General features: G+C 49.0%; 1 pseudogene; it reads left to right on the top strand.

The window, feature by feature from the left end:
* LOC144146603 (uncharacterized) lies at positions 1-27,632 on the top strand (annotated as a pseudogene).

The following is a 27,632-nucleotide window of genomic DNA, read 5'->3' as shown; positions in this document are numbered from 1 at the left end:
ATGACTACTGCCGCAGATCAGTACTGTGAAGCTCAGAGGCTTAAGAACTTGGGCAAAGTGAAGGAAGAGGGCATGGCGACGAGCATAGAAGCACAGAAAAGTACGACACGAATGTTCACTCCGAGGGCTCCATCCCGTTGTTTTCTTTGCGATCGCGTAGGGCATCGGGCCGTTGATTGCCGAACAGTTGCTAACTCGAGGCAAGCACCTTCAACTTGCCAGCTGTGTAAGAGAAGAGGGCATACAACAGAACATTGCCGTTTTCAAAACCAGGAGAAGTCAGTTTGTGCAATAAATGTGAACAGGTTCGGCCCAGCTCCACCAAAGCCATTCACAAGCACCAAAGAAACACAGACAACACTGAGAGAAGGAGAGGATCGGGCGACACAGGAATGTCAAATGCCTATTGTAGATGGCGAGCTGCGGGCACAGCGAATTTCAGTTCTCCGGGATACCGGAACGAACACGGTATTGGTGAGGAGGAGCCTTGTCACGGAAAACGAGTTTACTGGGAAGGAGGCACAAGTGGTTCTTGTAGATGGAACGGTAAGGTGCTGGCCGGAAGCTATCATTCAAGTTTCTACCCCTTACTACACGGGAGAGTTAGTAGCCAAATGTGTCGATGAACCACCATATGACTTGATCCTGGGTAATGTGACCGGCATTAGAGAAGTGAATGACCCTGACACGGAATGGACGTGGAAAGGAAAAGGAAGTCAGACAGATAAGGAGCAGAGTAATCATGAAGACTGTCCAGTTGTTGTGAGTAGGATACACGAAGGTAGACCAAACCATTGCTACAGGCTTCAAATCTCTAGCGGCACGGGCAACGGCAACAGCAAATAAGTCTAGAAATACGCGCGGACTGAAAGTTCCAACTACGCTCTCTATCGACATGACACCCACAGAAATTGCCAAGGAGCAAAAGGAGGACCCCTCATTGATTGAGTGCTACAGCAAAGTTGGTCAAGTACTGAAAAGGAAACGAAGTCGAACGATTTTTCAGTTCAAGCTTCTTGACAGTCTGTTGTATCGACATTGCCAGTTTTCGTCGGGGAGAGAAGCGCTCCAGCTGTTGGTACCGAAATCCTTAAGAGGCGGTGTTATGCGGTTGGGACATGACAGCATTATGGCCGGCCACCAAGGGGTGAAGAAAACGTTGGCTAGGATAACAGAAGACTTTTTCTGGCCTGGTATTCAAAGCGACGTGAAAAGATACGTTAGGTCTTGTGACATTTGTCAACGCACCACACCCAAAGGACGAGTGGGTCGGGTGCCTTTGCGGAGTACACCCATTATACAACGACCCTTTCAGCGAGTCGCTATTGATATAATTGGCCCGATATCGCCATGTTTAGGACAGGGAAATAGGTATGTGCTGACTCTTGTTGATATGGCAACGCGATACCCAGACGCTACCGCTCTGAAGATCATCAACACTATACACGTAGCTGAGGCTCTTGTGGAAATGTTTTCAAGATATGGCATCCCAGAAGAGATTTTGAGTGACAGAGGCACCAGCTTTACCTCGGAACTTATGCGAGAGATCAACAGGTTGTTGTCAATCCACCAACTGCTTACTACATCGTATCACCCGATGGCAAATGGAATGGTTGAGAGATTTAATGGGACGATCAAAACTATGATCAAACGAATGTGTCAAGAACGCCCGAAAGATTGGGATAGATATCTACCGGCTCTGCTATTTGCATATCGGGAAGTTCCCCAAACCAGTCTTCGATTTTCGCCGTTTGAGATGCTTTATGGAAGAACAGTGAGAAGCCCACTGGAGGTACTCAAACAACTTTGGAGCAACAGTACTATTGATAGTGAAGTCAAAACCACTTATACATATGTCCTGGAATTGAGACAGAGGCTCGAGGAGACTTGCAAGTGGGCACACAAGTATCTGGAGAAGGCGAGGGAGAGATACAAAGGGTATTATGACAGGAAGACAGTGATGAAACTCATACGTCCCGGAGATAAAGCCTTGATTCTTCTGCCCAGTGACAAGAATAAGTTGTTGATGCAGTGGAAGGGTCCCTTCCAAGTCGTACAGAAGAAGGGAGATGTTAATTACGATCTTATGGTGCATGGCCGAAGACAAGTTTTTCACGCAAACATGTTAAAAAAATACGAAGAAAGGGAGTCAAGCGACCAACATGAGGTAGCCTGCATGGTGATTGCAGATGAACAAGATGGGACCGACGTACAGACTTGCAACACTAAGAAGAGTATGGGATGGGAGAAGGTGATGATAAACCCGTGATTGGATGAAGAAAAGACTAGGGAGTTAGCGAACCTCCTGGAAAAATATTCAAACCTGTTCTCAGACTTGCCCGGGAAAACAAACCTGGTGAAATGTAATCTCCAGCTGACTACGGACAATCCTATAACCGTCAAACAATACCCACTCCCGTTGGGAATTGAAGAATCTATACATAAAGAGATTCAAGACATGCTGGATTTGGGAGTAGTTGAGAGATCAAATTCCCCCTACAGGTTTCCACTGGTTGGTGTCAAGAAGCCGGATGGTTCTATCCGAGTATGCATAGACTTTCGTCGTCTCAATGACGTACTGTTAATGGACGCTGAACCTATACCCAGGGTAGATGTTATTCTGGCTCGTGTAGCACAAAAGAGGTTCTTCACGAAATTAGACTTGACCAAGGGTTATTGGCAGATGCCCATGGATGAGACCTCAAAAGAAAAGACCGCGTTCGCTTGCAGTAGCGGATTGTTTCAGTTCAAATTCATGCCTTTTGGACTGAAAAACGCAGCCGCAGTCTTCACTCGACTTATGCGAAAAGTATTACACGGACTTCAAGGGGTGGAGCATTATATCGACGACATTCTGGTAGCGACTGATACGTGGCAGGAGCACCTGTACACCCTGGACGCACTCTTTCAGAGGCTCCTTCAAGCGCAACTAACAGTGAAGCCAACGAAATGTGAAGCCGGATATGGTGCAGTTACCTTTTTGGGCCATACACTCGGAATGGGTCGGATCGCGACAAACGTCAATATCTTGAACAAGATACAGACAGCCACAACACCGACAACAAAGCGGGAAATGCAATCCTTTTTAGGCCTCACAGGATATTACAGAGAATTTATCCCACATTATGCAGAGATTGTTGACCCCCTGGTGGAGTTAACGAAGAAAGGAGCCGGAAACAAGATCAACTGGACGCAGAGCCAAGAATTGGCCTTCAAGACACTGCAAGAGAAAATGTCGCAACCACCAGTCTTACTGGCCCCTGACATTACAAAGGAATTTGTTCTACGCACCGATGCTTCAGAAAGGGCTCTTGGAGCAGTTCTAATGCAGGAGAGCAATGGCATTTTGCATCCAGTGTTTTATGCTAGCAAGAGGCTGACCAATGGGGAGAGAAATTATGCGACGGTGGAGAGGGAGTGCCTAGCTTTGGTGTGGGCGATGAAGAGATTTCACATTTATCTCTATGGACGGACATTCGTGGTACAAACTGACCATCAGCCTCTGCAATATCTAAGCAAGGCAAAGCTCACTAACAGCCGATTGATGAGGTGGAGTTTGGTGTTACAGGAATATAGCTTCCAAATTCAGTACATAAAGGGACGAGATAATGTGGGAGCAGATTATATGAGTAGATTACCATAAGCTATTGTTGAGCGGGCGATGTGTGGACAGGCTGCCTCCGCAAACTTAGAAAATGACTATTGCTGAAGTTATGTGGGCATGAGGAAAGTGAAACTTTCGTGAACTTTTCAGTGATTACACTTTATTGTGTTAGATGTTGTGCTTAGGACTGAGCTGAACTGTGCTGTGAGAAACTGACTGACTGAGATTTGTGACATGAGGGCGGGTCATCGACCTCAAACGTGGAAGCAGTTTTTCATGAAAAACTCTTGAAGACGGGGGCAAATGTCAGGAGTCAAGGTGCGAAGACGGCGGAGACGACGACGAAGAAGGGATAAGAAGCGAGAAATTTCTGTAAGCTGGTGGAGAAAAAGGAGAGAAAGAAAGGAGAAGGAAGACGACGAGCGGGTGGACGAGGAGATCGTGGTTCGAGGCGACCGAAGGAGGCGGGACCCGAGGTCTGGGAACCCGCAAGGCACCAGCGGCACTGCCCCGTTGGCCTCCTCAAGCATTTGACGTGGGTGCTCCTGGGCAACGGCGGCTCCGCTCCGCTGGCTTCAGCACCGGCGTGCACGGGCACACACGCACCAGCGGCTTCGTCCCACTGGCCCCGTCACCATCTTCACGGCGCTGCGCTCAGGGAACCACCACAGCGACAACGGACACCCGACTGCTTCAAGGTTCCAGGACGACGCAACAACAAAAAGTGCGGTAGGGAAATGGCCTGGAAGAACATGTAGATAGAGCGCGAGGACTCTGTTGTAGTTATGAACTGAAAGCTATGAACTGAAAGCTATTGCAGTTATGAACTGAAAGTCCGGAGCCCATTCTTCTACCGAGGTGACGCGTGACACCAAGTCAAGACATCAATATGTGTTGTGTCCTATGTTATGGTATGTAGGCTGTTTATTGTTGAAAAGGCATGCTCCTGAAGATGTAAGGAATTTCTCTATAAGGCGACCTCGGGCATCCGTGCGAGAAGAGCCCCAAAGAGTGTTGTGAGCATTAAGGTCGCCTGTCAGGATGTATGGTTCGGGCAGCTGGTCAACCAGCGCCTCGAAGTCAGAGCTTAAAAGTGAAACATCAGGAGGAATGTATATGGAGCATACCGTTATCAACCTATTAAATATTATTGTTCGAATTGCCACAGCCTCAAGGATAGTTTTCAAGGTGACAGGGTGGCATGCTAAGGATTTGCGGGCGATTATGGCCACACCGCCAGAAGAGTGTGTGCAGCCAACCCTGTCCTTTCTGTATACCAGGTAACTATTCAAGAAATTTGTGTTCTTGGAATTCAGGTGTGTTTCCTGAACACACATTACACTTGGCTGATTAGCATGCAGAATCTCATACACGTCGTCAAGATTATTTAGAAGGCCTCTGCAGTTCCATTGAACGATATTTTCTCTTCCCATTATGATGTATTAGAGCTACTGGAGTGTGACTATGTAGGGTCTTTCGGGGCTTGCACTCTTGGACGGGTTTTCTTTACCTCCTCTGGAGGTTTAGATGGAGGGACCTGTTCCTTCCGCTGCGAAGCAGACAGGAAGGGTCCCACATCCAAGTCATCATCTGATTTGGAAGGGGTACCCGGCGTACCGGACCCCCCGGACCTGGCACCCTTTGCGGTGCCCTTCGTTTTGGCCGCGACCGCCGAGGGCGTCAGGGGCGCCCCGGGTGGCACAAGCGGTGCGGCGGAGGTGGGAACTGCTGCGGTTTCCTCCAGCTCCATGTCCTCCGGGCCCTCGCATGTGCTTTGGGCTGGTGGAGAGGAGGAGACAGAGGGTGCAGCAGCATCCCCAACTGACGTGGATGCCACCACAGCCGCTGCTGACTTAGCAGGCGGTGCGGTGGCGGGTTGGGCCGCCGGAGGCAACTCAGGGGGGGGGCGGAGGCGGGACCAAGTCCGACTCGTGGTACTGGGTCCCCGCCGAAACAAGACGCCGCTCCGCCCCTTGGCGAGCTGCGTCGGCGTACCCCCCCAAGGGGAAAGAGGCGAACCTCTTTCGTTTCTCGGGGAAGGAGATGTTCTCAGTTACTTTCACGTGGATGATCTTCTTTTCCTGGTGAAACTTATCACAGCTACGGGAGTATGCCGCGTGCGGCCCCTGACAGTTTGCGCAGGTGAAGGTGGTGGAATCACATTTTTCAGTTGTATGGTCGTGTGCGGCGCATTTTGCGCAGGTCTGTTTGCCGCGGCAAGAAGTCGTAGCGTGCCCGAACCGCTGGCACTTGTAGCAGCGGCGCGCGTTAGGTATGTACGGACGTACACCACACCTAATGAAACCAGCATTGATGTGCTCAGGAAGTTTTGAACTGCTGAATGTTAAGATAACGTGCTTTGTGGGTATTTCTACATTGTCGCGACGGATGGTGATTCTCCTTACAGCTGTTACGCCCTGATCCTTCAGGCCTTCTAGAAGGTCGGCCTCTGTTTCACTTAGCAGATCTGGTTGAGATATCACCCCCTGCGAGCTGTTGAGGCTGCGGTGGGGTGTGACAGTGATGTCCAGATCTGCCATGCGGGTTTGGGTCAGGAGATTTGTGGCTTGCTGCTGCGTCTTGACTTCAACCAACACTTCGCCTGTTCGCAGTTTTTTTGCCTCGAAAGATTTGCCAATGATTCCTTCAAGGAACTTGGAGACGAGGAATACAGATTGGGAGGAGACGGGTTTGGATTTGTCTATTTATTCAAGGACCAAAAACGGGGATAGCTGTCATGTTTCGGAACGTTGATAGTTGGTAGGGGTGGAAAGGAAACTTCGGTGCGGCCCCTTTTCGGGGGCCGATCACGTTTGGGGGGGGGGGTTTGGAAAATGCCATATGATACATTGGAAAGCAGGGAGACGGGGGTACTTTCTTCTTTGACCTTACCCTGGTAGTCAAAGAGGTCCCGGAGCTCCCTTCCTGGTGAACAGACAGGGAGCCCATCCGCCGGAGCTTGACCTGGGCTCCGACGGCCACCGTTCGTGGTTTCCAACCCTCCACCTATAAACACATCGCCACGGTTGGATCCAGCTTATTTTTGGGGGCTCGGGGTCCGCGGTATCGCCAGTACCGTCACCAAGATTGCTCAAGGTGCCCCGTGCGGGGGAAAAGCCTTTTTTAAAACTTACAAAAGGCCTTTATTTTCGCGGAGTATCAATATAGCGATGCAATGCCGTTGGAATTATTAATCTACATTCAGTATTAGCTGCGCCAGAAGCAATTAAGTGCACCTCTCCCGCTTGCAGATCAATTCTTCCTCCCTCTGTGCTTCTTTCAAAGCAGCTGGAAACACTGGGAATAGCCATGTGACATCGCGACGCTCTACTTGCGTTCTCCCCTAGCTACATTCCTGCGCCTTGGCACGCGGCAATCGCTGCAGACCCGCCTTTGCCTCCTGATCGCGCAGGAAGGAGGAAGAGCAGCCGGAAGCCAATGGCAGCGACGTTGCCGGCGACCGACGATCGGCCGAATTAGGGGGGCGCCTCGCGGTTGCGTCAGCCGCGATCGCCCTTGCGTCAGCCGCGGTAGGCTCGCTGCGGCGGCGCGCTCATCGACTGAGAAAGCCGATCTTGAAAAATTGTTTACAAATTATACGTACAACGTATGGGGCTCACACTTGGCTCAAAAATCCCTTGTTATGTGTTCTACCACCTGTATGCATTTGATTGCCACCTTCGCAAAGATTTTTTGGGTCCCTTTAAGGTCGCCCGTGAGGATGTACGGCTCGAGGAGCTGGTCAACCAGTGCCCCGAAATCGGAGCTCAGAAGTGCAACATCAGGAGAGATGTAAATGGAGCATACCGTTATCAACTTATTAAATATTATCGTACGGATCGCTACAGCATCAACGACAGTGTTTAATGAGAGGGTGGCATACTAATGATTTCTGGGTAACAATGGCCACACCGCCCGAAGAGTGAGCGCAGCCAACGCTGTCCTTTCTGAATACCATGTACCTATTTAAGAAATTTGTCTGTTTGGAATTGAGGTGAGTTTTTTTTTTAAGACACATGATACTTGTCTGACTGGCATGCAGAATCTCATACACATCGTCAAGATGTTTAAGGAGGCCTCCGCAGTTCCATTGGATGATGTTTTCTGTTCCCAGTATTTACATTTAACAATGACCGGAGTGTGTTTGTCTTCATGTGTTGTCTTTCGGGGCTGTTGCTCTGGGATTGGGCTTTTTGGGCTTTTCAGTAGGCTTGGACGTCGAAGGCCGCTCCTTGCGGTGCGTTACAGGCAGGAACGGCCCGACATCCATCTCCTCGTCAGGTGTAAGAGGGGTGCCCGACGAGCCAGGCCCCCTGAACTTGGACCCTCTTGGGGGACACTTCGTTTGAACCACCACTGCCAAGGGCGTCGGGGGCGCCAGAAATGGCACTGGTGGTGCGGTGGCGGTGGGAGCCGATGCGGGGCCCCCGATGTCCATCCCCTCAGCACCATCCAACGTACTGGAGGACGGAGAGGCAGTGGCGGGAGCGGCATCCGTCCCAACATAGACGGTTGGCACCACAACCGCTGCTGCCTCAGCAAGCGGCGTAGTGACGGGTTGGGCTGCCTGAGGGAACCCAGACGGGGAGGGGCGAGGTCAGACTCGCTGAACTGGGTCCCTGTTGAAACCAGACGCCGCTCCGCCCCCTTGCGAGCTGCGTCGGCGTACCTCCTCAGGGGGAAAGAGGCGAACCTCTTTCTCGCCTCTGAGAAGGTTATGTTCTCAGTGACCTTGATGTTGGTAATCTTTTTCTCCATTTGAAATTTTTCACATTTGCGGGAGTACGCTGCATGCGGCCCCCCGCAGTTCACACAAGTAAGGCTGTTGTATGGGCTGTTGTCGCTTGGGTGATCGTGCACCGCGCATTTTGCACAGGTCGTTCGGCCACGGCAAGAGTTTGTACCATGCCTGAACCACTGACACTTAAAACAACGCCGTGGTTTCAGAATGTAGGTACGGATTGAGCACCGGATAAAGCCTGCATTTCGAAGTTGTGAAAGAACTGCGCGGTCGAAAGTGAAGATGATGTACGTGGTGGGAATCTTCTTGTCGTCTTTGCGGATGGTGATTAGTCTCACGTCAGTAACGCCCTGGTCCTTCAAGACCGCAAGGAGATCCGCATCCGTTTCGTGCAGAAGATGTCGCTCGGATATCACACCCTGCGAGCTGTTGAGGCTCCGAACGGGTGTGACCCTGATGTCTAGATCAGCCAGTCTAGTCTGAGCTAGAAGCTTTGTGGACTGCTGCTTGTCACTTAGCTCGATGAGGAATTCAACAGACCTTCGGTTTTTGGACTTATGCGATTTTCCTATTACGGCTTCAGATATTTTGCGATTAAGAAGAGTGACTGCGATGCAAGAGGGTGGGCTGGACTGAGGGATTCCATGGCAAGAAATTGAGAGAAATTATCCGGCTCAGGAAAGGTTACCGATGGCAATGGGGGAAAAGATACTTTGGTGCGGCCCCTTATCAGGGACCGATCACGTTTTTTTTTGCGGGGGGGGGGGGGGGGGGGGGGGTTGAAAATACCATATAGCATAATATAAACGCAGGGGACGGGGGTGCTTTCTTCGCGCGGGTTACCCTGATACCGAGAGAGGTCCCGCAACTCCCCGCCTGGTAGACAGACAGGGAGCCCATCCACCAGAGCTTGACCGGGCTACGACGGCAACCGTTTGAGGTTTCTACCGTTCACCGTAAAAACACATCACCACGGTAGGTTACAGCGTATGTAGGAGGGCTCGGGGGCCACGGTGTGGCCAATACCGTTGCCAACATTACTCAAGGTGCCCCGTGCGGGGGTAACAATCTTTCAGGAACTGAGCTAGATATTAAGGAAAACAGATAGATGGAACTGCTATTTTCTTAATCGGTTTGATATAATCACTTCAATTTAGACGAGTCTTTTTTTAGTGTTTGTTCCACTACCTCTGGCGTTGCGTAACGCAAAATGTGAGTTTCCAAAATGCTGTCTTTCGAACTTCAAACGGTATTCGAGGCTCCAACTTCGGTCTGAAAGTTAGAAAAAGCTAATTGATTGATATTAAAGAAAGTTGTATGCTGTCTTTGTTGCCGTTCTAAATATTTTGCCAGTTACCAACCGCAAGAGTTTTATGGCGTCTATTACATGGCTTCCTTAAATCATATGACGGAGTGCTGCAGATGAATTTTCGCTGCCATCCTAGGTTATTAATGCCGGGTTGTTGCCTCATGATACATTTTATTCTTGTGGATTAATCTATATTTCACAACATATACAATGAAATCCTTAAAATGGGCAGGCTTGAAGTTGTTGACTCTAGCACACCCTAAAAATAATTTCCCTCTGGGCTGTGAGAAAGCTGCATGTGCGTATGCCTACTAAGGTGGGTTCTCAATAAGAATCTCCAAATGCAAGGCCGATCCCGATTTCTCTAATAATGTGCGACAGCACGTTTTTACCTACTTCTGATTTCTTTCGTTCGCTGAAATTAACGAATCCTTCTTGTTTCACGCCAGGGGAGTTGAGTTCGCTTGTTCGCTGGCGAGCAGGGGTTGAGATTACACCACGCCATTGGTTTATTCCGTCTGAAGGCACAGAAAACCGCTTCTTTCTGAATTATTTCAATCCCTTGTTGCAGGCCATGAAGGCGACCACGGATTGGTTATGTATGGCTAATGCGGGAGCGATGACAAGAGACAGCTTCAGTCTTATGACAGGAGCGCTTGCTGAAGACAGTGCTGTACTTACCTCTTAAATGTTTACTTTGAATGATCGTTATGTCGTGTATTCGCAAGCACTATTAACGAAGTTCAAATTGGTATCCTTAATGCGGGAACTATGGGGCACCTGTACTATCAGGTACGCCAACGTGGAAGGTTTCGGAATAATTTAAAACACCCCAGACGATGAAATCTCCACGCAGGCGATTAGTTTTAGTGCGTATCACTTACGTGCCCGCTGCTGTGGTTTTACAGCGCCGTCGCCCCTTTTTGCAACGGAGCGAACGATGGAGACACCGAACACAAACGAGACCAAATGAGCAGTAATGCGGAGAAGGAAATTATGGCGAAGATATGAGGGGTACGGTGGAATGCCGAGACGGGGCGAGACATCTCCGGCGGCAGCACGCGACGAGATAACCGAGAGAACGAAGAGTCCACCAAAGATAGAGCGAGCAGGGAAGCGGAGCATGAAAGTATGACGAAAGGCGCGAGATATAGTGCACTGACGGCTCGAGTTGCGAATGTCAGGTGCCTTGTCACGGTGTCATTGCCCCGCATCCCACTGTTTGATGGCCCCATCACAGAGCTTCGTGGTTGAATGCGTTGCATCTTCGGCTATGACTACAACTGGGCTAGCCACTTAAGTCAGACCGCCTTAACGTACACCCGCCGTTTTTTCGGCCCTGCACCACGACCACGGTAAGGATAGAACCAACTTGTCACGCGCACACAATCTTGAAAGTAATGTCTAGATGCTAGGACCACTATTAATAAGGATTTGCGGAGCGTTTGGTGGATGTTGATTTGATTTGCTTCGTCAAGATTTAGTACCATTGCCTAATAGGCTTTGGTTTTGCACTGTTTTATCTGTGGCGATGTCTGGTTTTAATGTTCTTTTGGTTGGATGTAGGTGTGTTGCCTGTTTAGCCCGCCTCTGTTTCTCGAGTCCATCTATCCCTTTCCGTAGAGTCATGTGACAGCAACAGGCTGCACCTATTCCAAGCAAAATCATTTTTCTCAATTTCCGAGTTCTCAAATCACATTCGATATGCTAGGCTACGTGGTTATAATATTCAAACACAATTCCCGAGCACACAAATACCCGAGCACACAGTTTCTTTGCGATGCCTGTAGAAAAGATTATCAAATCTGTTTGCCAAATTCTGGTGCTGCGGCGGGTTTGTGAATACTTCCTTTTAAGTGCGAATGCACTTCTTAAGCGAGCCTGAATCGTCCGCCGCCGTAGTCCGCATAGCAACAGCTGCGGGTGCGCCCGCTCCTCGTCTTCCCTAGCAACGGGGGAGATGGGCGCGCGCTGCCTGGCCGCTGACATGGCACATACCCACGTGGGGGATTGGCCAGGAATCGGGCGTGAGAAGGGCTAATGCACCCGCTTAAAGGAGTACTGACACGAAATTTCAAAGCTGAGATCCGCTCTAGCAATCAAGTACAACGACAACACAAATAGGTGTCTGTGAATAAATGCATCTTTCTTTCTTTGTAGTTGTGTGTGTGTGTGTGATCTCTCTTTCGCGAACATTACCGAACCGCGCAAATTCAACTCGTGCATTCGCACTTTCACATTCTTCCCCTCGGGGAAATGCGGGGAATTTTTTTGTCTGTTATACGCCCGATACTGTAAAATCAGTGCTACTTTTATGGTAACTTTAAAAAGATAAGATACCAAAAAATAATATTTTGTCTACATTCCTTCTATTGAAGTACAGTTTGCTTATATTGGAAGGGCATTCGTTTCATATGCGTACAGAAAAAGAATTATTCCACGCCGTTTTTTAGAACGCATTTTTAAACTAGTCAAAACTATGTTGTATACCACACCGTCTCTCGATCCCTCTTTTCGCAGGACTGTGCCATAAAAGAGGTTCATACCATCTCTGTTGCCAACTTACTAACAGCTCACATCAGGAAAAGGCTTGGTTAAAAAGGTATTGAAAGTCACAACCGAAAAGATGTGTCGCAAAAACTTCGAAATAAAGTAATAAAGTATGTTCTGAAAAACTTCTATAGCTATGTTAAGTGTATTTCTAACCTCTTAAGTCACGCAGCTCTTTCAGTTTCGTTGATTTCAACCTTTGCAACGACTCGAAGAAACGTCAACACAGGACATGGCGGCAACTGCATAAAAGAGATACGAAAATCACCACGATGTGGCCTCGGAGGATATGGTGATCCTTTCCCACATTTTGTCGCGTGGATATCGGTTTTAAATTGTGCCAAACAATCCCCTGTTTGCGGTGTGTTGTAATTACCCTGCTCTTGCAATCTCCGAGTAAGGAATACGTTCCGTTTATCTTAGATATCCCATGATTACAATACGACGGAGTAAACTCGCGTATCAAGGGCTCGCATGCTGGACGGTGCCAGACATCTTCGCTGAGACCCGACCTGCTGCCTTGCCTTTCGCTTTATCACTGTGCCTAGTAAACAAGTGCATCACCGTGCGGTACACTTTTCCTGCCTGCATAGGGATGCAACGCTATGAAGAAAAAGCAACAACCTTAAAGGGACAGACAACCGATTTTTGTCGCGTATATGTTCTCTAGCTCATATGAAAGCCAGCGTTTTATATAGCCCGGTAACCACAAGCAATTTCTAAAGAAATCGGCGGAAATAATTTTAATTTGGCAGCAAACTTCCTGAAATCGGAAGGGTGGCGGTTCGTAGTGTCAAAACTTGGCACAACAGTATGTGTCCCTGTCACGTGACCTGCAAACCCAGCAGCTACTGTAACTGTTCCGCAACGTGAAGCCAGATTCTACCTATCGTCTATCCCAACAGATTGCGCATTCGTGCACAGTAGACCGTTTCATTGAAAAAACCCATAAAGGAACAGAAAAGCCTGCGATTCAAACTTTTTTTGCTGCGGACAAGTTTTTAAGTATCGTTTTTCATTTCGCATACAGACAAAAGTATGTTGCCGAGCTACTCTATGTCATGGTTGCCAGCATCATTTTTGGGAGGGACACATACGGCTCACAGATCTAAGAATTTCGATTTAAAAGTTCTAGGGCGTTATCAGCAAAACCGTTTCTCGTCAAGGTGCTTTAAGTGATGCCCTTTCATTTGGGATAGGGAATATATCGGTTGTCAGACAGACAAAAATCGGTTGTCTGTCCCTTTAAGAAAGAAACGTTAAGAAAGCTATTCAACTCAAAATCTGCCATAAAAGTGCAATACTGCTCTCCAGGTACGTCTTACACTGACTAGAACGACTCTAAATGTCGGAAAAGGATGCAAACTATGAAATTCCCTCTGGTCTACAACGAGAAAGCCACTTTAACGCCTGCTAACCGCCGCGTCAGTTAAATTTCGCCCTTTCAAATGACTGCAAAAATGCTGGTTAACGAGGTATAGATACAGAAATACAACTTCATTTTACATTGTACGCTGATTCATTGTGCGGTGACTGCACGACAAATATGCGGTGTGCGTGACACAAGCGGGCCATGCGGTATACGTGTGAGGAGTTGCCTGGTTCCTGACCTAAGTACAACCTAGGCTAAGGAACACATGAAGGAGAACATCGGTCGAATTACCATAACACACATGCACCTCCGACCGTCGGTGCAATGAGGATCCGCCGCATATGCAAGTTGTACATGACCAAGGGCTTCCGCAAGCAGAAGATTGTTGCAGCCGCTGTCAAATTTAGTTCACTAATATCTAAGTCATTAATGGACAGCTGAAGTAAGCTTCAGACACCGGAGCTGGAAATTCATGCTGGGCTTGGCGTCTACCATGCTCAATACCAGCTATTTCTACCTCGTCTTCCCTTACGGCCGGAGGTCGATTGACAGACTCACAGCACAGGTCAGGTTCCGAAAATTGCAAAAGACGTCGGAGACTACGCAGACCTGCAAGCTTCCTGCAAGCGATGAGCGTGCCGAATCCGAATAAACAGACGCATGGCCAAAGCCAAAAGCGAACTGGTTGGAACCAGAAGGCACACAGACGTTTGAAGGTACTGGTCCCAGCTGGTCTCGCTAGATGACAACAACGTCCTTGGGTATTGTACATGAACTTTTGCTTCAGCGAGCGCCTGTCTGTGAGACGAATGAGGTGGACCAGAGAGCGCTTCTCACACCTGGCTCGGCGCACGTTTCAAGCCTGCCTGGGGACCAAGAGCAGCGCGAAGTTCCCGCTGGGCAACGTGCCTGCCTTAAGTGCCAAATCCTCAGATGACTCCATCAACTGTGCGTTCAGGCATGACCTCATTGTCAGCAACATGCACGCTGCTCAAGGGATCGACCCACCGCGGTGGCTCAGTGGCTAAGGCGTTGCGCTGCTGAGCACGAGGTCGCGGGTTCGATTCCCGGCCGCGGCGGCCGCTTTTCTGATGGAGGCAAAAAGCAAAAACGCCCGTGTGTCCGAGATTTCGCCGCACGTTGAAGATCCCCAGGTGGTCAAAATTAATCCGTAGCTGTCCACTACGGCGCGCTTCATCGGCGGCGTTGCGTCGGTGCGTTACACCCTACACTCAATCAGTGAATGCTCAAGAGATTCTGCGTGTGGCTATTGTTCCAACAGAATGATCCCCTCTACAATGCCGACAAGTGCATCACAGATGCCCAGTTGCTGCCGAAGAAAAGGACCTGAAAATATGAATTTGGAGAAAAGTAAAATTAAACCCACACTTGTCTCCCTGGAGAAACCAAGTCGGTGTGCTTATTTTTAGTAGCTGGATATTTCACCGTCTTTCATGTGCTGACAACCAACTAACAAAATGTGGACTGTTTTCCTGGTTAGCACAACATCGACACATGCGGTCGCGTCAGCATTATGCCACTGCCAGCCTGAGTTACGCGGTTCGTCTATAAATAGCCGAACTGGGCTGCTTGATTTTATAGTTGGCGGGAAAACATGTTGGTTGGCTATTTAGATACATTTGGGTGATTCTGTACACTCGATTGAGACATTCTAAAATTTTAAAGAATATTCAAACACGTTTTAAAATACCAAGCACCCAGTTTTAGGCTGACTCAGAGAAACGTAAATAAATCAATCGCAGCAGAAATCTGGTGTAGGCTGATTGGCTCATTATCTTGAAACCACTTCTAACAGCGCGCAAAAATGGTACGAAACACGAGAAAAGCAAAGACACAGATGGTGGCTCATTTGCAGCTGGTTTTTTTGGCTACTATTCAAGCAATTTTATTTCTAAGGACGTTTTCTGTTACGCTTATATTATCAAAATTTAAACGGTGGTCAGTAGCAATTTTGCCCAGTTAGATGTTAAAAAACATCAAGAAATTCATAAAGTGTGAGCGCGAAGCTGCGAAGCGCAGAAAATTATTTATTTCACTTCCCCATTATCCCCATCATCAAACACACCGAGAAACGCTTCGTCTACTACGGGAATGACCATCATCAGCGTTGGTTCCTGGACCGGTGTTCGGAGATGGATTTGTCGTAACATAAACGGCTTACTTCACCGAGTACCCAAGGCCCTTGCAAGTGGTAGAGGTTGCGCTCGATCCCACACTTGACGCCTTCCAAGCAGACCCCTGGAGCTCCATTCAGGTAGGCGATTGCCTGTAGCAGCGATGGAGCGTGAGGTCGGAAGCAGTCCCGCTGGCACCGCCCCTGCTGCGCCTCTGGAATTTGCTATCACCAGCTGCCAGTGCGACCCTCCTCATGATGACGTTGAAGACTGGCTTGATCACTTAACTCGAGTCAGTGCGTTTAGCTGTTGGAGATGACGTGGCGAAGCTACAGAACGTTAGGTTTTCCTTGGACAAGGTGGCACAAACATGTTTTCTTAACAATAACTACCGGTTCGTCAACTGGGCCACCTTTTGTAAGGAGCTGCGCCAGATATTCGGTAGGCCAACCGCCTCACGAAGTGTTCACAAATTAACCACCGGATATCACCCCCAGACTAATGGACTTACTGGAAGATTTCATTGCACGCTTTCCGACATGCTTTCAATGTACATTTCACCTGATCACAGCCATTGGGACCACATAATTCCGTTCGTAACATTCGCTTACAACACGTCTACCAAACGCACCACCGGTTATTCCCCATCCTTTCTCGTATACGGCCGCCAACCGTCCTTGCCACAAGGCACCTGTCTCTTTACCGCCCCTGTATCACGTTCTGCTCTAAGCGTTGAACAGTTCACCTCTCCCGTGAAGTATTGCCGCCAGCTTGCCCTTGACCACACTACTGAGTGCCAGCAGGACAGGAGGACAGAGCGCTACAACGCATCTCCCCGGACTGTTGATTTCCGCCCTGGTGATGAAGCTTTGTTATGGACTCCTTTCCGGGTTCTTGGACTTTGCGAAACGTTCCTTCACCGTTTCCTTGGACCGGACACCGTTCTAGAGAAAACCTCACCCGTCAACCTCCGCATAACCCTGGTAACTCCACCTGCCGACCGCCGATGCCGAGGCACTGAGATTGTGCACGTGTCTCGGCTAAGCCGTTCCATCGTCGTCCTTCCGTGTGATTGCGACCAGGAGGCCGCCTCGACGGCCGGGGGGAATACGTGTGAGCGCAAAGCTCCGAAGCGCAGCAAATCATTTCTTTCACTTCCCCATTTTCCCCATCATCAAACACATCAAAGAACGCTTCGTCTACTAAAGGCCTGATCATCATTATTGTTGGTTCCTGGACCGGTGTTCGGAGACGGCTTTGTCGTAACATAAATGCCTTACCCACCCGAGTACCCAAGACCCTTACAATATCGACAAACTACCAGTACGCAGCAATTTAGGAAATCACGTGTGTGACCTCCTCAACCTAAAAATTTACACCATCTTCCCGCGAGGGGAACCATGGGGTACATGCGACGCATCGGGGGTTTCCGTTGCGTTTCCGTTATATTAGCGTGTCCATTGTTGTTGTATGTCCATATTTTACGCAGCATGTTCCCCCCGATCCGTCGCATCTACCCCATGGTTCCCCTCGCGGGAAGATGGTGTAAATTTTTGTCAGGGTGGCCGGTGCTTGTTGCGGCTGCGCCGACCATCGCGATAGCAGGCCTGTTAGTCTCCATTCAAATCATCGGTTGTCATCGGAGGATGTCATCGGCGGAGCGGAGGTGGAATGACTGAGCGGAGCGGCGCAGTTACTGCGTTTATATGCAGCGGAATGAGAGAGAGCAGCGCATAGCAGCGCATGCGCATGTGTTAACCGAGCGCAAACTGCGCGCTAACGCGCACCCACGTACAGCTGGCACGGCGACGGAGCGAGCGCCGGCGAGCGCTAACACGCAGATGGCGCTGCGGTGAGAGCGACGCTAGCGCGCAGCTGGCGCGGCGACGAGAATCGGGAAGGGATGCGGACTACGCCGGACGACGCCGGAGGGACAAGGCGAGTAAAACAGATGTCTGGCATATAAAAAAAGTTTGATAAGAAGACAGAGAGAGATGAGCCCACTACATAATCAAAGCTAGTGCAAGAATTATCAGCACGACGTCACTGTCAGCGTGTGAAAGAGATAAAATTACAAGCGAATCCGCCAGATATAAACACGACCCAAATAGCTGCTATGTGGACGAATTCCCTCATGTGCATCATCCCACCTGCGCAGTGAATGGACGGGGACAAGAATGACATCCTGCACTGTCAATACCACAGCGATTGATCCTGCTTAAGAGGCTACCATAGCTCACTTGATCCCCACTACACAATCACTTAATTAATGAGTGTCAGGCAGCTTGCAGAAATTATCTACAAGGTCGCATGTCTAAATCGGCACATCTCCTCCGAATAAGGCAGACACTTCCCGAAGCCTATAGTGTAATGATGATGATAGTTAGGTTTTATTGGCGCAAGGCCGACAATGGGCAAAGAGCGCCAAAAAGAAGTTACTGAATTATGATGAGACCGTAAATACTAGAACATGCGACTAAAAGTAAAAGTGATGCGAAACAAAAGACAATGGAGATGGCGGGTGTATAGGGCCAGGATGATTACACGTGATATGACAAGAGCTGCAGAAAGTTCACCTCAGCTAAAAACCTAAAAACACGCTGACTAGAAAACATTGGTTCGTCGGCTAAAAAATATGGTGGGTGCAAAGGAATGTGTCGTCTGTATAATTCAGGGAAATGTTTGTGTCGTGTTGTGTCAAGTGCCTTGCATGTGATTAGTATGTGGACTACGGATAGGCCCTTTCCACACCTGCTACACGTGGGTCCCGAAGTTCCAGTGAGCAAGTGGGAGTGCTTCGCATGTGTGTGGCCTATCCGCAGCCTAGCCAGGGCGACTGCAGTGCATCTGTTGTGTGAGTCAGTTATGTAGCGTCCCAGTTGTGGTTTTATTACGTGTAGATTGTTGTCTGTTTGTTGACTCCAGTGTAGTTGCCATGTGTTACGAAGCTGTCTCATGTATGTCTTTAGGTCGGTGTAAGGTACTATTGTTATGTCAACTGTGGTCATGAGAGCAGCAGCACCAGCCAATTGATCAGCGGTCTCATTGCCAGGGATCCCACAGTGACCTGGTACCCAGCATATGGTTATTTCTAAATCTGAAGCATATGCGGTCATTATGACCTCTAAAAGAACATTGATTACATAGTTTTTTGACGACCTTCCTGATGACAATGCCTGCACAACGCTTAGAGAATCTGTGTAGACGATGGACTTTGGAATCTTATGTTCGAGGATGTGATTTGACACGACTAAAATGCCATACGCTTTTGCCGTGTAAATACTGCTGGGAAAATTCATTGTTTTGATAACTGTAAAATTTGGTCCTTGCGCTGCAAAAGAGACAGTAAAACCAGTTTTGGACGCGTCGCTATAGAATTCTGCGCACCTGTACTTGTCCTGCAGGAACAGGAAGTGCTGCAGAATTGCATTCCTGGGTACCCTATTTTTTTCTACAAGAGTGAATGACAGGTCGCATGACACAGGACGCAGATGCCATGGTGCGATGAAATTATGAATGGGTGTCTTGTGCGTGTCTGAAAGGAGGACATTGAGTGCAGAAGCCTCCTCCCTAACTCTGAGAGAGAACGGTAAGGGAATAGATGGCCTGTTTAAAAAGAGTTGTAAATTTGATCTATGGTTCATAATGGGATTAAAAGGATGGTTGGTCAGAGACACGATCGTGGATGAATACAACAGGTCAACATACTCCCGCTGATGCCCTAGGCACCATTTGTCGCACTCGACATAAAGACTTTCAACAGGGCTAGTGCGGAATGCGCCACATGAGAGGCGAAGGCCAAGATGCAGCACTGGGTCGAGCATCTTTAGTGCTGTTTTTGTAGCCGACCCATACACGATACTGCCGTAGTCGAGCCGAGACCCCACCAACGCTCTGTACAGGCGCAGCAGGAGTTGTTTGTAGGCCCCATAAGATTGATGCGAGAGGACCTTAAGAATATTCATTGTTTTTAAGCATTTGCATTTGATCTATCTGATACGTGGGATGAATGTAAGTTTTTCGTGGAATAAAATACCTAAAAACTTGAGCTCCTTGTTCACAGGATGTCTACATTCGCAAGAGTGATGTCTGGGTCCGGGTGGACGCCACGCCTCCTGTAGAACAGAACACAAGAGCTCTTCGCGGGATTAAGATTAAAGCCATTCTTGTCAGCCCAGCCGGCAAGTTTCTTGACGCCGAGCTGGACTTGACGTTCGCAGATGCACAGGTTACACAATTTAAAGGATATCTGCACGTCATCTACATATATAGAATAAGAGATTGTAGGTGGCAGTGCCTTTCCAAGAGAGTTCATTTTTACTATGAAGAGGGTGCAGCTCAACACTCATCCTTGCGGCACGCCATTTTCTTGCACGTGAACATTTGACAGTGCACAACCAACTCTGAAAGGTTCTCTCCGACATATAACTACAAAGCATGTTCAACTTATTGCCCGCAACACCGATTGACTTTAGGTCACTGAGGATACCGTACCGCCAAGCGGTGTCATAGGCTTTCTCTATGTCGAAAAACACCGTAAGACAAAATTGTTTATGCACAAAGGCATCCTTTATATATGTTTCAAGAGCTACGAGTTGATCGTTCGTTGATCGCCCCGCCCTGAAGCCTGCCTGGCAGCTCTCGAGAAGACCGTTGTACTCAAGGAAGTACACGAGCCTGCGATTTATCATGTTCTCGAGAAGCTTGCACAGGCACCTGGTCAGGGCAATGGGTCGATAGCTAGCAGGAGAGGAAGAGTCCTTCCCTTCTTTCAAGAATGCTACAACTATGGCTCCCCTCCAAGACTTTCGAATGTGCCCCGAAAGAAATATCTTGTTGTAAAGGTGAAGGAGTGTTACAAGAGTGTCTGTGTGTAAGTGCTGTATCATTGTATATGTAATGTTGTCTAGGCCTGGAGCTGAGGGTTTACACGTGCTTAGAGCAGCCCTCAGCTCATGCAGTGAAAACAGGGAGTTGTAAGAAGTCTATGATTTGTTGTTGTCACGTAGGGACTTCTTTTCGCAAGAGGCTTTATGTTTCAGGAAAGTGTTTGGGTAATGTGCAGAGCTTGACACCTGTTGAAAGTGTTGTGCAAGTGTGTTAGCCTGATCTTCTAGTGTGTCCCCAGTCGTACTGACCAAGGGCAGGCTATGTGTATGTTGTCCTTTAAGTTTACGTATTCGTGTCCATACTTTGCGTGTGTCTGTGTATGAATTTACGGATGTTATGAAGGAGCGCCAACTATCCCGTTTTGCCTCACGGCGCACGCGCTTTCCCAAGGCCTTTGCTCTTTTAAAAGAAATTAAGTTAGCCGACGTGGGGTACCGGCAAAGGACACCCCACGCCTTGTTCTGGGCCACTCGCGCTCGCCTGCAGTCCTCGTTCCACCAGGGCCTCCTTGGGTTGCGTGGGGGAGCGGTGGCGTGGGGAATGGACTTTGCGGCAGCGTCGAGGATGTGCGCCGTGAGCAGTTGGGTAGACTCTTCGACGTGTAGGTGTTTTATGGATGTGTAGTGCAGTTTAGATGTTTCTGTGAATGTACTCCAGTTTGCTCTTCCCTCATTGAACCTTTTATGAGAGGGAGAAGTGTTTGTGCCTAGGCCTATGTGTGTCAATTTGGTGGGGAAGTGGTCACTACTAAATAGGTTTGTGTCCACATGCCACTCAAGAAATGGGAAAAGAACTGCAGAGCCAAGAGCCAAGTCAAGATGTGAATAACTGTTTTGTCCTATGTTATAATATGTAGCTTGGTTTTTGTTAAAAAGGCATGCTCCCGATGATGTTAGAAATTTTTCAAGTAGGCCACCTCGGGCATCTGTGCGGGAAGAGCCCCAGATTGAATTATGTGCATTGAGGCCGCCTAAGACTAAGTACGGTTCAGGTAGTTGATCTATCAGGGCCTCAAAATCTGTGTTCGATAGTTGGTAATCCGTAGGGATGTAGAGGGAGCATACCGTTATTAACCTACCATAAATAATTGTTCGAATCGCGAAAGCTTCAAGCATGGTGTTTAGGTGGATGGTGTGAGACGCTAAGGATTTTCGGGCTACTATGGCCACACCACCTGAAGAATAAGTGCAAGTGTGCCTGTCTTTTCGAAAAACCAAGTAGCTATTCAAGAAGTTAGTATGTTTACTTTTAGGTGTGTTTCCAGAAGACACATGAGACTTGGCTGATGTGAATGAAGTATCTCGTACACATCATCTAGATTGTTGATAAGGCCTCTACAGTTCCATTGAATGATGTTGTCTGTTCCCATTATTTACATTTAAGAATGACTGGAGTGTGTGTGTTCATGTGTCGTCTTTCGGGGCTGTTACTCTGGGATTGGGCTTTTTGGGCCTGTCTGTAGGCTTGGAAGTCGGTGGCCGCTCCTTGCGCTCCGTTGCATGCAGGAACGGCCCGACATCCATCTCGTCGTCGGATGTCCGAGGGGTGCCCGACGCACCGGGCCCCCCGGACTTGGCCCCCCCTCGGGAGCCCTTTGTTTGAGCCGCCACCGTCGAGGGCGCCTGGGGCGCCAGAGGTGGCACGGGCGGTGCGGTGGTGGTGGGAGCCGGTGCGGGGCCCGTGGTGTCTATTACCTCGGTACCCTCCAACGCACTGGAGGATGGGGAGACACAGGCGGGAGCGGCACCGGTCCCGACGGAAGACGTTGCCACCACAACCGCTGCTGCCTCAGCAAGCGGCGTGGTGGCGGGTTGGGCTGCCAGAGGCAGCCCAAGCGGGGGCGGGGAAAGGGACCAGGTCAGACTCGCTGAACTGGGTCCCTGTGGAAACCAGACGCCGCTCCGCCCCCCGGCGAGCTGCGTCGGCGTGCCTCCCCAGAGGGAAAGAGGCGAACATCTTCCGCGCCTCTGGGAAAGTGATGTTTTCTGTTACCTTGAGATTGATTATTTTCTTTTTCATTTGGAACTTTTCGCATTTCCTGGAGTAGGCCGCATGTGGGCCCCTGCAGTTTGCACAAGTGAGGATGTCAGAATTACAGTTGTCGGTGGGGTGGTCCTGCGCGGCGCATTTCGCACACGTTGTTTTCCCGCGGCAAGACGTTGTACTGTGCCCGAACCGCTGGCACTTGAAGCAGCAGCGCGGGTTCGGAATGTAAGGACGAATGGAGCATCGAATGAAGCCTGCGTTGATATGTTCAGGAAGTGAGGAACGGTTAAAGGTCAGGATAATATGTTTCGTGGGGATTATGTTATCATCACTGCGCATCGTGATGCGGCGCACAGCTGTGACACCCTGATCCTTTAAACCTTCAAGCAAGTCGGCATCTGTTTCTGTAATATCTGCCTCAGAAATCACACCCTGGGAGCTGTTGAGGCTCCGGTGTGGTGTGACCCTGATGTCCAGATCATGGATGCGGGTTTGTTCAAGAAGAGTGCGGGCTTGTTGTTCGGCATGGAGTTCTACAAGGATTTCTCCCGTGCTAAGCTTTTTAGCTTGATACTTTCCACTTATTGTGTTTTGCAGGAATTTCGAAACCAGGAATACAGACAGGGAAGCGACAGGTCTTGCTGAGTCAGCTGACTCTATCACAAGGAAACGAGCATAGTTATTCACGGTTGTTGAAAAGACAGTTGTTGGAAGGGGTTGGAATGAAACTTCGGTGCGGCCCCTTTTCAGGGACTGATCACGTTTTGGTTGGGGGGGGGGGTTGAAAATGCCATATAGCATAGTATAAAAGCAGGGAGACGGGGGTACTTTCTTCTTTGACCTTACCCTGGTAGTCAAAGAGGTCCCGGAGCTCCCTGCCTGGTGAACAGACAGGGAGCCCATCTGCCGGAGCTTGACCTGGGCTCCGATGGCCACCGTTCGTGGTTTCTGACCCTCCACCTATAAACACATCGCCACGGTTGGATCCAGCTAATGTTTGGGGGCTCGGGGTCCGCGGTATCGCCAGTACCGTCACCAAGATTGCTCAAGGTGCCCCGTGCGGGGCTATATAGTGTAAGTGCCAGTACACAAACACGAATCCCTTGAGGAGAATGAGGCGGCTCACGCCATCGCTGCTGCTTGCTTGTATAACTGGGCAGTTTTTCCCACGGGGAAATCATCCCCTTTTTCCACCTAACCCACAACTTCTCCAGTGCTACACAGATAACTTTTCGGACTACCGACACGAACAGCGAATTTTCCCCAATCCATACCACCAACTCAGAAGGCATGAAGCAGGCAGCTTCAAACGACCACAGAATAACATATATCCGCACCGCATCCTTCTTAATGCCATCTATCCAACAGACTACACCTGAAACTACTGTTAGCGCCCGGTACACTATACCACCAGGTGTGAGAGTTCTAGAAACCACCAATCTGCAACCAATCCCGAGCCCATCTACTCAATAGTGCACAGCTCGGTTGACCAGCAAGTTCCGTAACGATCCAGCTTTACCTGGTGAAAAGGGCCCGAGCAGCCACCCGCAGGGATCCACTACACCGGGAGGAGGGGGGCATTGGAAGAGGGGCGCTTTAAGAATACCACCAAAAGTTCTCTTTAAAGCTTTTATGCATTCATTTCCGAAAACCTTTTATCTTGCAACGCTGTACAATTGCCACTATTCACTGCTTGAAATCTGGTATCTTTCTATCATATGTTCGCGTACGTTTAGGGTATAGAAAAAGCTTACACTCTCTAAAAATAAACCAGTTAGAAGTTTGCACGCATATGCATTTCGGAGCCTGTAGTCTGACTGTCGCCGCAATATACGACGGCTACAAAATAAAACGGACCAAGTAAGTGGTGCGCAAAAACTATTGGTGCGACGTCTTCAGGACCAGCGCCTGCTGCCGAGATAGGTGAGAGTGGTTGAGTGCCCATGCGGTTCCTTAGCTAGTCAGAGTGTGCAAGGCCTAATATGTACTTCGTAAATTATCCGTGATTTTCCCATGTTTTTTGCGTAAGCAAAACGTAAGCAATCTGTGACGTGTGCACGTAAACCTCTGATGACAGGCAGGGTAATTTGCGCTTTGCTTACAAAGATCACTACCAAACTATCAGGTATTGCAGATAACAGATATAAAAACACATGTCATGGGTTATAAATTTACGAAGGCGCCTAAACCTGCAAAAAACATAATTATTCAGGTTAAAATTGGCGTTAAGACCACAAGGCGATAAACTAACGTTGCTCTAAAAGCGACAAAAAGGCGTTGTGTTTAACGCGCCAACGCAACGCAGGCGATGAGGAGCGCCGTAGTGAAGGGCTCCGGATTAATTTTGACCACCTGGGGATCTTTCACGTGCGCCGAAATCTCGTACACACGGGCGTTTTTGCTTTTCGCCGCCGCCAGAAAAGCGGCAGCGCGGCCGGGAATCGAACCCGCGACCCCGTGCTCATTGGCACAACGGCTTATCCACTGAGCCACTGCGGCGCGTGAGCGAAGGGCGTGCGTTAGGTAAAAGAACCCCACACCATAGCTTTTGCCGTATGTGTTTATTGGTTTCTTTCAATCGGTTTTAGTAAGAGAGTTCAGGGGCGGTATTCTCGTAACTGTCCCTTTTGAAAACTTCCCTTCTGCGTCCCTTTCATCGTGACGTACTTACGGTTAAGAAGTGGACGTTGGCAGTAGGTTTGCCGCGCTTGCGTTACATCACTTCCGGTTGTTTGCTTTTAGCCAATCAGGGCTCGCCAAAAGGGACATTTTTGAAAGGGACGCAAAAGGGACAAAACTCGAGAATACCGCCCCAGGTCTCAGCTTGAATGCAAGCTTATTGCGTTGTCACCTTCGCAGCCGTCACCGCTGCCATGCTATCGTCTGCTGCTATGTTTGCAAGTTTATGGGGTGACTACAGAAAAAGGCGGTCCTCTCAATCGCGGTTGTATGACGCGATAAGGACGGCAAAACGCTATGCCTGAGTTTTAGCTGACCGCTTTTTAGGGCCCCCTCCGCTCCGGATGCGTGGCGCGCTTGGCGTGGAACGGCATTACAGAGTTTTAGCTAACCGTTTTCGACGGTCCGCTCCGGTACGGGGTGCACGCTCAGCGCAACCGGAGCGTCAGCAGCAGAAATGCTTTTAGGTAACCGATAACCTTATCACTCTCGAACGAGGAGCATTTGCGCGGCTGGTCGTGCCCTCTGGGAATTTAAACCAGAAAGTCATCCAAATAAAACTACAAGAAATGCTTTTTCATCCATTGAAATGAAGCAAAATACGTTATCTCCATTTTTTTCCTTCGTATATAACGTAGTCGCAAGAGCTAAGCTGGGGTCACAGTTCACTAAACAAAAAACTGTTCATGTTTGAATAGCCAAGACACATCTGGCTGTTTTGGGGTAAGGAAAAAGGGCTAGCATCTTGGGCAGGATGGCTCGGCCTCGTAGAATTCTCCAGGACCCGTTCCTTCTCGTCGCTCTGAAATGGGACGAGATCGTGGATATTCTCTGCACGGAAGTGTTCTCCGCCGAACGACGAGGCCCGCTTTCTTTTCGCGGCTTGTTCGACAGCAATGCGATGCACGATGATGTGTTCCGCAGCCTTTTTCGCTTTGAAAAGAATGACGCCAGGCGACTGGAACGTGCCCTACTCCTCCCCGAGGTCATTTACATTGCACAGAGGGTCCCTGTGCCTGCGCATTAGGTACTGTGCCTCACTTTGCGCCGGCTGGCCTACCCCAACAGACTCTACGACCTCGAGCGTGCGTTTGGGCGGCACTATTCAGTGATTTCTAGTTACGAACAAAGTGTTGGCCCACATCGACGATAGTTTCGCACACCTGCTTCTTGACTTGAACAGCCATCTGTGGCTCGACCTCACCACATTAGAAGCTTTTTCGCAGGTAAAAAAAAACATTTTGACAGTTTTTTTAGATTCCTATTTATAATGCTGTAGTTTGCCTTGCAGGCGGTGCATTCAAAGAAAGCGCCTCTCAATAATTGCTGGGCGTTTATTGACGGCACTGCACGTGCAATATGCCGCCAGTCAAGAGATCAGAGGCCTTTTTTCTCCGGTAACAAGCGCTTCCACGCGTAAAATATCAAGCTATTATGTGTCACAATGGGATAATTTGCGAGCTTGATGGATCTTTTCCCGGAAGTCTTCATGACGCAGGTAAATACTCTTACCTGGAAGAAAACATGTATACCTGCAAGAGCCCCTCAAGTGTACCAAAAATTAGTATATTACTGTTGCGCCTTCTGTAGATCATGCCTCTCGTTTCATTTATACTTCCTATATACTCTGATTTATTGAAAATATTTTTGAGTCTCTTTTCATATCCCTGGGCTAGAATAACATTTGGCGAGTAATTTCCTATTGGCACGCTGTTGCATTTGTCCCACTTTTTGCTGAATATTTTTTTTCTGTGTAACTGGTAGTTCGCGGTTATGACTTTTTACACCCTATGAGCTTTACAGTGCCTACTCGTCAGAGAAATGCATGCAGCCCATAAACGGTTGTATTATGCCTGTTCGTGTATTGTATGCAATTATTTCAGCCAATGCAAACCAACTGCACGACCCCGAGAACAGGTTCTTATATCTTAGCTGGACTACTTACCTTCTGTTCATTTTCCCTCTTTTTCAGCTATTCTTCGGGAAAGCGAACTGTATGGGAAGCTTGAAAAGCTGGTCCATGGGAGGAGCTACTGCCTTTATGGAGGTCCAGCCTACTCTTTAAGGCCCCTGTTGCTGAAACCATACGGCGGAGTGCATCTGAACGAGCAGCAAGTCACTTTTAACAAGGGGATGAGCCGTGTTAGGCAGGCGGTTGAGTGGAGGTTTGGGAAAATTGCTGGGCTGTTTGCCTACCTGGATTTTGGAAAAATCAGAAGCTCTACCAGCAGAACTTAGCACGAATGAACAGGGTCAGCACCATTTTGGCAAACTGCCACACCTCCTTCTATGGATCCCAGGTTTTGCAATACTTTGAAGATGACCCACCCTACCTGGAGGGCTATCTCACCATCGGGGTCAACTAG

Source organism: Haemaphysalis longicornis, unplaced genomic scaffold (assembly GCF_048455015.1).
Source record: "Haemaphysalis longicornis isolate Haplotype H1 unplaced genomic scaffold, Haemaphysalis longicornis Haplotype H1 scaffold_7, whole genome shotgun sequence".
In the NCBI taxonomy this organism is placed as follows: domain Eukaryota; kingdom Metazoa; phylum Arthropoda; class Arachnida; order Ixodida; family Ixodidae; genus Haemaphysalis; species Haemaphysalis longicornis.
This window is presented reverse-complemented; position numbering and strand designations above follow the sequence as displayed.